This window comes from Sminthopsis crassicaudata, chromosome 4 (assembly GCF_048593235.1).
Source record: "Sminthopsis crassicaudata isolate SCR6 chromosome 4, ASM4859323v1, whole genome shotgun sequence".
NCBI classification, from domain to species: domain Eukaryota; kingdom Metazoa; phylum Chordata; class Mammalia; order Dasyuromorphia; family Dasyuridae; genus Sminthopsis; species Sminthopsis crassicaudata.
In genome coordinates, this window is record NC_133620.1 from 259,914,931 (window position 1) to 259,928,002 (window position 13,072).

General features: G+C 32.2%; 1 protein-coding gene across 1 annotated transcript in view; it reads left to right on the forward strand.

The window, feature by feature from the left end:
- The window catches only part of HMGCLL1 (3-hydroxy-3-methylglutaryl-CoA lyase like 1), a 233,614-nt gene that overhangs the window by 142,658 nt on the left and 77,884 nt on the right, over nucleotides 1-13,072 (forward strand). The gene's annotated exons all lie outside the window — the stretch shown is intronic.

Consider the following 13,072-nt stretch of genomic DNA (forward strand, 5'->3'; position numbering starts at 1 on the left):
AGGGTCAATTTTTGTGTAAATGCCGTATATTGCCAAAAAAAGGTTTATTCCTTTCTGTTTCTGTTCAATTTTCTCCAAAGGTCTATCACATCTAGGGGGTGTAGGATCCTATTTACCTCCCTAATTTCTTCCTTGGTTATTTTATTTGTTATATTTGTCTTATTCTCAGAGAAGAAGGTTGAGGTCTCCACTAGTATAGTTTTGCTATTTCTTCCTATAATTGGCTTAAAATCTTCTCTAGGAGTTTGGCTGCTCTACCACTTGGTACATACATACTTCATATAGTTAATATTTCCTTGTTTATGATATGGTTTATAAAGATGTATTTTCCATCCTTATCTCTTTTTATATGATCTATTTTTACTTTTGCTTCACCTGAGATTAGAATTGCTATGCCTGCTTTATTTTACTTCAGCTGATGCATAAATTCTGTTCCAGCTTTTTACCTTTACTCTGTATGTGTCTCTCTGTGTCAAATGTGTTTCTTGTAAACAACATATTGTAGAATTCTGTTTTTTAATCCACTCTGCTATTCACTTTCGTTTTTTATTAATTTTAATTATATATTTTTGACAGTGCATATGCATGGGTAATTTTTTTTAATAGCATTATCTCTTGTACTCACTTCTTTTCTGAATTTTCCCCACCCTCCCTCTACCCCCTCCCCTATATGACAAGCAATCCCATACATGTTAAATGTATTCACTTTCATTTTATGGGAGAATTCATTCCATTCACATTCACAGTTATGATTACCAGCTCTGTATTTCCCTCCATCCTATTTTTCCCCTGTATATACTTTTGTTCTCTCTTTCCACTCTGTCCTCATCTTCTATCAACCCTTCTTCTCTTGTCTTACTTTTTTAGCTGGTGTTTCTGTCCTCCCTTCTATCCTGTCCCTCTCTTTTCTTTTCCCTTCTCCTCCTAATTCTTTATAGAGTAAGATAAAGTTCTATGCCCAACTGAAAAATTAAGCTACTCCCTTTTAGAACCAAAATGGATAAGATTTAGCTTCTCCCTCCTTCCCTGCCATTATAGTAGGTCTTTTGTACCTCTTCATATGGTCTAATTTGTCCCTACTATACCTCTGCTTTCCTCTTATCTCATATCAAAGTCCATTTACAACTTTATCCTCTATCCATATAATGCCCTCCTCTATCCCAGTAACAGATATAGTTCTCAAGAATTACAGATATCATTTTCTCATCTAGGGATATAACTGATTTAACCTTTAAATAATATACACACACATGCATATATATATATATATATATATATATATATATATATATATATATATGTTTCTCCCCCCATTTACTTTTCTATGCATTTCTTGTGTCATATGTTTGTAGATTAAATTTTCTGTTTATTTCTGTTGTTTTTTTTTTTTTTTTTTTAATGGAAATGATTGAAAGTCTCTTACTTCATTGAAGATCCATCACTTCTCCTTAAAGATGATACTGAGCCTTACTGGTAGTTAATTCTTGGTTGTAAACCAAGCCTTTTTGCCTTTCAGAATATGGTAGTACAGATTCTGATAGCTTTATTGTAGAAACTGCCAAATCCTGGGTTATCTTGACTGTTGCTCCATGATATTTAAATTGTTTTTGTCTGGAAGCTTGCAGTACTTTTCCCTTGAGATTGTTCTTCTGAAGCTTTGCAAAAATGTTCCTTGGGGTTTTCCTTGTGGGATCTCTTTCTTAAGATTTTCTATAGTTTCTTTCAGTGAATATTTCCCCCTCTGTTTCTAGAAGGCTATCCATGTTCTTTTTTTGGTTATGGGTCCAGATAGGTCAATAATTTTTAAATTGACTCTTCAGGATCGATTTTCCAGGTTGGCTGTCTTTCCAATGAGGTATTTCATATTTTCTTCTATTTTTTCCATTCATTTTTGGTTTTTGACTGATTATTGCTGCCTCATAGAATCATTGATTTCCATTTGCACCATTCTAGTTTTTAATGTGTGATTTTCTTCAGGTTTTGCATCTTCTTTTTTCCCATTTGGTTAACTCTAGTTTTGAAGGTGGTGTTTTCTTCAGTGGATTTTTATTTTGCAATTGGCCAACTATTTTTTAAGGCGTTGTTTTCTTATGTCAGTTTTTTTCCCTTTTTTTTCCAACCTGCTGACTCTCTTGCATACTTATTTCTTTTCTCATTTTCTCTTCTACCTCTGTTGTTTCCCTTTTAAAGTCTCTTATGAGCACTTCCAAGAAGCCTCTTTGGGCATGAGAGCAGTTAATATCACGTGTTGAGATTTCTTCTGTGGACATTTTGCCCTCATCTGAGTTAGTGTTTTGGTCTACCCTGAAACCATAGTAACTTTCTAGGATCAAAATTATTTTCTGTTTCTTGCTCATTTTTCCTTTTTCTTTTGATATTTCCTCTTGTTTTACTGTTGTGGTTAAGCTTTGTTCCTGAGGTAAAGGGGACGCTGTCCCAAGCTTCCTGTGCAGCTGAGTCTTAGCTTTGAGCATAGTATCCCCTTGTTTTTGCAGGGAGTAGTTTTGCCTGCTTTGTTCAGGAAACAGGCTGGGTTTCCTATAGTTTGCCTTCTGAGCTGGCACTGGGAAGTTCCCCCCATCTGCTCCTCTACTGAGCCAGGACTGAGGATCTTAGCTGCTTATTTGTTGTGATTAAGACCCTCTCACTGACTTTCCCAGAGTCTATCTAAGCTGGGCTGGACACCCTTTTTACCCCTGTGAGACTGACCTTTCTTGAAGTTTTTTCTATTCTGTCTTGAGCTGGAGAGTGATTTCATTCCATCAGACTCTGTTCAGAGGCTTGGTTTCATGGGGTGTTGAGGGAAACTGGGACAGCTGGAGCATCTTTTTGGCTTTACTCTGCCATCTTGAGTCCATTCTTGGTAACCGTGACAAAGGTGATTTTTGATCTGATTTTTTTCTTGTGCAGCATGATATATGTGGAAATATGTTTAGAAAAATTGAACATGTTTAATCTTCATTGGACTGCTTGCTATCTAGGGAAGGGGGAAGGGAAGGAGGGAGGAGGAAAAATATGGAACACAAGTTTTTGCATGGCTGAATATTGAAAAAATTTTGCTTGCATTTTGAAAACTAAAAGCTATTATTAAAAAAGAAAGATTTCTTTAAAGATATAGCAACAGAATAAAAAAGACAAAGATGAAAGAACAGAAACAACACAAACACACAGACATCTCTCCCTCATATCTACATATGCAGTGGAAAAAATAAAACTGGAGAGTATCTGAAAGCACTTGAAAATGTAAAATATAAATTCTCAAATTATCCTGAAGAAAAGAGAAGATACATTTGAAAAAAAAAACAGCATCATTGTTACAAAAAATGAATCAAGAAAATAAAGAGCATTGAAAGCTAATCATGGTCTATTTCAAACCATTGCTGACTATATAAACTGTGAAGGACACTCTAAATTCAAAAAATTGCATCGGCTTATTATAAAATCATTATAATTTTATCTTGTGAAGGTTGCCATCCAGAAGATATATGATCAGAGGGTATAGAAAATTATGGAACAATGGGTGGACAGTGCAGAATCCTTGTTGGTATCCAAATAATGCTAAAAGCCCTAGCTAGACTTTCTCATTCCTGACTCCTGGAAGATTTCTGAAAAGTCAAAGACAAAAATTATGTACCATGAATGAGTACATTTGGATGAACAATGATTTTGTACCATTGAGAGCATTTTACCCCCTTAATGTTGGGATCCTTTTATTTCTAAGATGTCTATTTCAAGGATTCTGGTTTGCAAGGGTGAGTTTAGAACCTATATGAATTTTAGAGTAATTTTTTGCAGTGAGACTTTAAGAGCTAAGGTAAGGTTGAATTGTATCCATATCCTTCCAACTGTATTTTTTTTTAATTTTAACCAGAGTTATTTTGACTAGAACTCAATCAGAAAAAATAGCTTCTTCCTTTCCATTTCCTGTCTTCTGAGATATTTTCAGAAAATCTTGCCTTTAATAGGAGAAAAGAAAACTGGTAATTGAATGCAATCCTAAATAGTTGGGATGGTTGATAATAATTTAACTGAAACCACTATCATTTTCTTTTGCAAAATATTACATTTTGTGACAGCATGATTTTATTTAATAATTTATCCTTATGACTGCTATGAATAAACAAAAACAAAAATCCATTTACAAATTATGTGCACAGGGATACCCACAGGGATTTTGAAGACAAAAAAGGGTAGAAAAATAAGTCTCAGACATTTAGGAAATTCCTTAATTTCCCTTTATAGCTATCATAATGTTTAAAGAAAGGGTGTCAAGTCCTGCATCAAGTATATACCCATTATAGCCCATATTTACATAGTTCTTTCTATGCAGTATCTCCTATGACCCTGTTGATATTATTGACAAAAAATAAAACAAATAATAACTAGTTTACATTTACATCAGAAAAGTTTAGTGATTTCCCCAGTTTCCCACACTTACAAGTGGTAAGTGCCATGAATAAAATTAAGGTCCTTTTGATGTGGTTGATCTAACTAATACCAGATGATATGCTATAAGAAAAGCACCAAATATTGGAGTTCTGCAAAACGTTGGTTTATTTAGAAGAGGTTACAGATAAAATGAAGAGATACAATAGATGTAAGGATTTGTAAATATGGAATAAAGTGAAAGCACATAGCAAAGAAAAGAGGTTTTAACAATTAATTATGGAAAGGTCAAGTTTCCTAGTGGAACCCCCAATTAGCCAGGAAAAAAGAAATACCCCCATGACATTGGTGTGCAAGTCCTTAGCTGGCATTTAATATAACTTGAATTGCTGACTGGATGATTCCACAGATGATGGGACCATGAAGCTAAACTGATCTCCATCAGAGCCTTCTCCCTACCTGTCCCAGGGAACAATTCCATAAATGCTCCCAATTGTACCCAGTCACTCAGGATCCCCTCATTTTGACTTGAAGACCTCAGGTTCAGAGCTCTTTCCACTATAACACACTGCCATGGTAACATGCTGAAGAATAGGTATGCGCTAACATTTACTGCTCAGCACATATTTTTTTCTAGGAAATTCACTAGAAATTTTTGGGGACAGATTTTTGTCCTACATCCCTCAATTAGTTACTTATAGCTTCATTTTTAATGTATCTCTGGCAGCTCAGCTTAGAGGAAAATAGAAATCATTTTAAAATTTATGACCACAATTGGTTGATATTATACAACTTAATGAAAACCGAAACCTTATAACTGTTTTACCTTGCCCCGTTGTGATCACCTGCTCCTTATGTTTTGGGAGGACTTTTATCTAAAGCCCAAACAAGCTTTAGAATGATCAAGGAAAACATTTATTACTCTGGAATAAACAATCATACTCTGTTATAAGTTAACAGTTGTCATTAAAATTCTTTAAACCAAATAAAGAAATTATGATAATTTTAAGTTATTTAAACCATTTATTTGACAATATGTCATTATGGATCCAAATAAAACAGAAAGACAATTTAAATGCCATATTTAGTTGAAACTGTAGAGTTAAGCGTTGTTAACTTGGCAATGGTGAAAGCACCATCAATTTGACAATTGTGCATTGATTTTAATTGAATCATAGTTTGAGATCATTTCTCAAGTGGGTACAATTATTTTTAATTTCAGTTTATCACAAAAATCTATATTTTTATGTGCATCATATCATATTATCTTATAACATTCTGATTGGGTCCAATCATTCTAAAACTGGCAATTTACCTCTAACAAGGTCTGTTTTAAAATAGCCTTCTTTTCATTATGTTCAATTTTCTATTTAACATACCACACACATTTTGTACCTTGCATAACAAAATACAGAATTTCTGTTTCATTGGGTATATATATATATATATATATATATATATATATATATATATATATATATATATATATATATATATACTGCAATGTCTATGTGATTTGTGCATTTATGTTTTGTCCATATACATGCAGATATTTATATAGGCTATACTTATAATTTATAACAGCTGGTCTATAAAGTAGATTTTTTTTTATATGTGGAACTAGAGAACAGAACTAGAACAAAAATAAGAGAGATTTTACATTACAGTAACACAAAAGCACACTCAGAATAACCAGGTAACATTCATCAAAATCAACTAGATCCTCTATTATAATCACTTTACTTATCTTGCATATCAAATCTATGGTAATTATTTTTTGGATTTTACTTCCAATGCAAAGATAATTGTCTTGGCAGAGAAATCAAGCAAATTAAAAACTGAGTATCTTTGTCTTCTCTTTGTTTACAGTTGCCATTCACATCCTTTGCAAGTTAAGGTTAATCACCCTCATCTCCCTGACACTCTTCTCTCCCTGACACTCTCCTCTCTCTAGTGCTTCATAACTTTCTCCTTTGGTCCTTTTACTTATCTGACTGCTACTACTCAAGCTTCTTTCCCTGATCTTCATTTAGCCTGAATGAAGTGAGTAGTCATTCGTAATGTATAACCAGTTATTCAACATAATATTCTAAGTATGGTCTGAACAGGATGGAACACAGCAAAAATATTTTTTTCTCATTTACTAAAAACTTCTCTATTAATATAATAGATTACATTAGATTCTTTGGATTTCAAGTCATCCTGCTAACTTACTGTATATTGAATCTGTAGACAACTTTTAAAATGTCTTTCAAATTAACTATTATTAAACCACATATCCCCATCTATATTTTGAACCCCCAATATGGGACTTTATAAATATCTATCTCTAATTTCATCTTATTACCATTGAGAATTAATTCTGCACTCTGGGGATCTGTTTTTATTCCATGATTTGTGTATATTTTATTTATTCTCCTAATAAAATCATCACCTTATTTAGATTTGAAGCCACAAAATACCATCATCATCTAAATCATTTCCTTAATGCTACAAATAAAGAAACTGAGGCCTAATGGGATAAAGTACTTTAATTAGTAAGGAGCAGAGATAACAATTCAAACCTAGACCTATGATTATATATTTAGCTTTTATAAAATTAAAACTAATTAATTTTAAAAAATAATTTCATTTTTGCATCCCAGATTCCCTTCCTGTGTTGGGGATAATTGAAAAACAAAACCCTTGTAATGAATATGCACACCTAATCCAAATACATTTCTATATTGACCATGCTCTAAATATATTTCTTATTCAGCATTCAAAATCCCATCACCTCTCTTTTAGGACATGGATAGCACATTTCATTCTTGGCCCTCCTTGAGAATGAAATACAAAAATATAAGCATTTTTCATTATGGGTCCCCTAGACTTGGTCATTATGTTGATATAATTAATAAATCTTCCAAAGTTGTTCATTTTTATAATGTTATACAAATTTTTCTCTTGATTCTGTTCATTTAAATTTAACATCGATGTATGTGTTCCCAAATACCTCTGAAACTATGCCATAAATTTCATAATATTATAATAGTTTTTTCATTTCATTCATATATTATAATCTAGTCGATAATTACACAATTAATAATAACCTTGTTATTTTTACTTCCTTCTGTATACAAGACACTATACAGAGAAAATCACTATAATTTTATTTTTGCTCAAATGTATCTTTTCATCTTTTTTTTTTTTTTTTTTTCGTTTCAGCAATGTGTTGCTAATTCAAATTTAATGTCTGGATGAGCTCCACCAAGTGTTTTAAATTGTCTGTTTTCACATAGCTTCTCCAACATTTGTGTTTTTTAAAAAATTACCAGTGATGGAGAAAAATATGGAACACAAGGTTTTTCAAGGGTAAATACTGAAAACTTTCAATGCATATATTTTGAAAAGTAAAAAGCCATTATAAAAATTGTCATCATAGGTTTCAGATCAAAAGCCAAAGTTGGCTTTTTTTCTATTTTTATTTTGCTTTTTCCAATTATTAGTGATTTGGAGCACTTTTTTTATATTGCTTTTGATGATTTTAGTTTCTCACGTCATAATTTGTCTATTTATTAATTGAGTAATATCTATCATATTTTCAAATGAATCACACTAACTATATGTCATCTTCAGAGTTTATATGCCCATCATCCATGTTATAAAGTGGATAAATTTGATTACAAGAAATTAAAACATTTTTGCATAAAGAAAACTAATGGAGCCAAGATTAGTTGTTAATCTGGAATGTGGGAGAAAATCCCCCCAGCAAAATCATCTGATAAAGGCCTCATTTCTCAAATATATAGAAAATAAAGTGAAATTTATTAGAATACGTCATTCCCAATACATATAGTATTAAAGGATAAAAATAGGCTCATTTCAATGAAGAAATAAAAGTTATGTAAAGTCATGAAAAAATGCTTTAAAACATTATTGATTTAAAAAATACTAAATAAACTTTGAGGTAATACTTATAACTATCAAATTGGCTAACATGAGAGAAAGGGATGTGGGAAAATTGGGACACTATAGTATATACTCAATGTAGTTGTGAGCTGATGCAATTATGCTGGGAAGCAATTTGCAACTGGTCAAACGACTATAAAACTATACTTATCTTTTGATATAGCATTGTCTACTAAGTCCATGATTTCAGTTAGTTTTTTTTTTTTTTTTTTTTTTTTTTTATTGATATGGTCCATTACGTGGGTAGGTTTCTTATTATTGAACAAATCCTGCATTCTTGATATAAATTCCACTTATAATCTTTGTGATATATTGTTGTAATGGTCTTGCTAGTAATATTTTGTTCAAAAATTTTACATCAATATTCATTAGGAAAATTGGGCTATAATTTTTTTCCCTGCTTTTAGATCTTTTTGGCTTAGGTATCATAACCATATTTTTAATCATAAAAAAAAGTTTTGTAGAATTCCACCTATTTTTCTAAATAGTTTATATATTATTGGAATTAATTGTTCTTTGAATATTTGGCAGAATTTACTCAGTACTTGGCCCAGGGCATTTTTTTCCCTATGGGGTTGTTCTTTTTTTTTTTTTCCTAAAATGGGTTTATTTAAGGATTCTATTTCTTTATTTGTTAATCTATGTAATTTATATTTTATAAATGTTTATTGATTTCTTTCAGACTGTCAGATTTATTGTCATGTAATTTGGCAAAATATTATCCAGTGATTGCTTTAATTTTCTCTTCATTGATGGTGATTTCTCCCTTTTCATTTTTTGATAATGAATATTTGGGTTTTTTTTTTATCAAATTAGCCAATGTTTCATTCCCCCCCCCCATAAAATCAGCTTGTTGGTTTATTTATTAACTTGACTGTATTTTTACTTTCAATTTTATTAATTTCACTTTTGATTTTTCAGAATTTCCAATATGGTGTTCAACTGGGAATTTTTGATTTGTTCCCTTTTTTAGGTTTTGTTGTTGTTCCTACATGCTCAGTTTAATTATCTGTTTTGTTTCCGTTAGTAAGAAGTTAGAGAATAAAAAATTTCCATACTTGTTTCATTAGCTTCATGCCATAAATTTTGGTATATTGTATTATTATTAAAGAAACTATTGATTATTTCTATGATTTGTTTTTTGATCCACATATTCTTTAGGATTAGATTATTTAGTTTCCAATGAAATTTTTAATCTATCTTTCCATTGTCCTTTGTTGAATGTAATTTTTATTGCATTATGATCCAAAAAGAATATATTTATTATTTCTGCCTTTTTATGTTGGATTTTGAGGTTTTTGTACTCGATTACATGGTCTCTTTTGTGTAAGTGTCATTTGTTGCTGACAAAAAGTATTTTCCTTTCTGTTCCTATTCAGTTTTCTCCAAAGTTCTGTTATATCTAACTTTTCTAACATTGTATTTACCTCTTTGATTTGTTTCTTGTATATTTTTTGATTGGATTCATTGTGTTTTGAGAGGGTATTTTCAAGTTCACATTAGTATACTTTTGCTTTCTATTTTTTTGCTATAACTCACTTAACTTCTTTAAGAATTGGTATGCTACAAGAAGGTGGAATAAAAGCAGGGTATATAAACCCCTCAAAATACATTTAAATAATAATTCTAAACAAATTCTAGCACTTCACTATTCACAAAAAGATAGTGTGAAGCAATTTTAATTTAGATAATTTTGAAGGTCAGCAGGACAGGCCTGTTCCACTGAGCTGAGAGTGGGGATGATCCAACTTAGTGTATACCAGCATCAACCAGGTTCCAGCAAGCTAGGAACAGCCCTTGCTGCAACTAACTGAATCATTGGCAGCAGTGGCGATTTTCTGAAAGTCCATAGAAGCTGGAGGTGACTTAGAATGTCAGCAGGAAAGATTAACCTCAGTGGAGAAGGGCACAGTCCAATGCATATAGATATGCCAGCATATCCCTTGCCCCATCAAAAAAGAGAATGGTATTGGGAGCCACTGAATCATTAGTGACTTCTTCTGCAGGTCTCATACCTGACATGTTTAGGGAGTCAAACAGCTTGTCAAAAGGAGATTACAGAGGTCACTTTGTTAGGAGACAGGATTCTGTGGTTTAACCTCTTTTCAGGTCCCGATCACAGTCGTGTGTGGCCATCCTAGGGCAAAGAAGAACACTAGCACAACTAAGCTTGCAGCAAGTGGAATAAGGCTCTTCTTCACAGTTCCAGAGCAGAAGAGTGTTTGTTGTCACTCACAAATCAGAGCAACAGCCAAGATAGTAGTAAACATATCTCTCTTTACATTGTACCACCTTGGAAGAACTGAAAACTTTATAGATTCCTAGAAATACTTTGAAACAATGTACAAAACCCCTGAAACTTGCACTCTTCACCCTGGAAGGAGAACCTTATTTTAACAAATAATTAAAAATCAAGAAACAGGCTGGGAAAATGAGCAGACAATAGAAAAACATTCTGACCATAGAAAGTTACTCTGATAACAAGAAGATCAAAACATGCACTCAGAAGATGAAGTCAAAGTTTCTATATTCAAAGATTCCAAGAAAAATATGAACTGGTCACAGGCCATGGGAAAGCTTAATAGGGATTTTGAAAATCAAATAAGAGAGGTAGAGGAGAAATTGCAATGAGAAATGAGAGTGATGCAAAAGGAAATACAAAAATAACAATGAAGAAAAGAATGTCTTAATTGGGGGTGGGGAGCAGCTAGGTGGCACAATAGATAGAGCACCAGCCTAGAAGTCCTGAGGACCTGAGTTCAAATTTGGCTTCAGATACTTAAAAATTCCTACCTGTGTGAACCTGGGCAAGTCACGTAACCTCAATTGCCTCAGGAAAAAAAATAACTAAATGGAAAAGGAAAGGAGGTACAAAAGCTCAGGGAGGAAAACAATTCCCTAAAAATTAGACTTGAGCAAATGGAAGCTAATAACTTGATGAGAAATTAAGAAACATGCAAACAAATCTAAAAGAATGAAAACAGTTTTTAAAAGGTGAAATATTCCATTGGAAAAGCAACTGACCTGGAAAATAAATCCAGGAGAATAATTTTAAAATTATTAGTCTACCTGAAAGCCATGAAAAAAAAAAAAGATCTTAGACATCATCTTTTCAAAAAATTATCAAGGAAAACTATCCTGATATTTTAAAACTAAAGAATAAAATAGAAAGTGAAGAAAAAAAATCTACCAATCGCCTTGTGAAAGAGATCCCAAGATGAAAATTCTAAGGAATAGTATAGCCAAATTCCAGAACTCATAGGTCAAGGAGAAAAATATTTCAGGCATCCAGAATGAAATGCAATTCAAGTATGGTGGAGCCACAATCAGGATAACACAAGATTTAACATTAAAACATCAGAGGGCTTGGAATATGATGTTGTGGAGATCAAAGGAACTAAGATTATAATAAAGAATTATCTACCAAGTAAAATTAAATATAATCCTTTGGAGTAAAAGGTGGTTATTCAATGAAAAAGAGAACTGTCAAGCAATCATGATGAAAAGACCAGAGCTGATTAGAAAATTTGACTTCCAAATGTAGGATTCAGCAGAAACATAAGGGTGTAATCAGGAAAGAGAAATCATGAGGGACTTAATAAATTAATCTGTTTACATTCCTTTATGAGAGGATGGTACTTGTAATTCATAAGAACTTTCTCATTTTTGTGGCAGTTAGGAGGAGTCTTTATAAACATAAGGCACAGGTGTGAGTTGAATATGAAGGATTAATATCTTAAAAAATAAAAATAAGAGGTTGGGGGGTATATAGGAGGAGAAAGAGAAAGGAAGAGATAGAATGATGTAAATTATCTTCCATAAAAAAAAGATTAAAAAAAGGTTTTATAGTGGAGAGGAAAAGGGGGAGGGGAGAAGTGAGTGAACCTTATTCTCATCAGAATTAGCTCAGAGGGAATAACATACACGCTCGATTGGGTATAAACTTTGGAGAAGAAGGGAACATAAGAATGGGGAAAAGTGATAGCAGAGAGGGAAGATAGAAACAAATCACTTCTGAGAAGGGATAGGGTTAAAGGAAAGAGAGAATAGAGAAATGGGAGGAAATACCATTAGCAAGAGTAATTGTAAAGAGTTTTGAAGCAAATTTCTCTGATAAAGGCCTCATTTCTCAAATATATAGGGAATTGAGTCAAATTAATAAAAATAAGTCATTCTTCAGTTGATTAATCATCAAAAGATATGAATGGTTTTCAGATGAGGTAAACAAAGGTATTTGTAGTCATATTAAAAAGGTTTTAACTCACTATTGATCAGACAAAAGCAAATTAAAATAATTCTTAAATACTACTTCATACCTATTAGATCAAATAATTGTCCAGAAAAAGAAAACGATAATATATTGGAGGGAATGTGGAGAAAATGAGACATTAATATATTATTGTTGAAATTGTGAACTGATTCACCCTTTATAGAATAATTTGAAAGTATTTCCAAAGTTCTATAAAATCATTCATAACCTTTGACCTAACAATACAATTACTAGGTGCGTATCACAAAATAGATATAAAAACAAAAGTCTATTTCGAATAGCCTGAATATTTCATTGTTGAAGAGAGCCACAGTCATCAGAATGGTCATTTAATAATCTTTTTGTTGCTGTGTACAATGATCTTCTGGTTCTGTTCATTTCACTTAGCATCAGTTCATGTAAGTCTCTGAAATCATCCTGCTGGTCATTTCTTATAGAACAATAATATTCCATAATATTCATGTA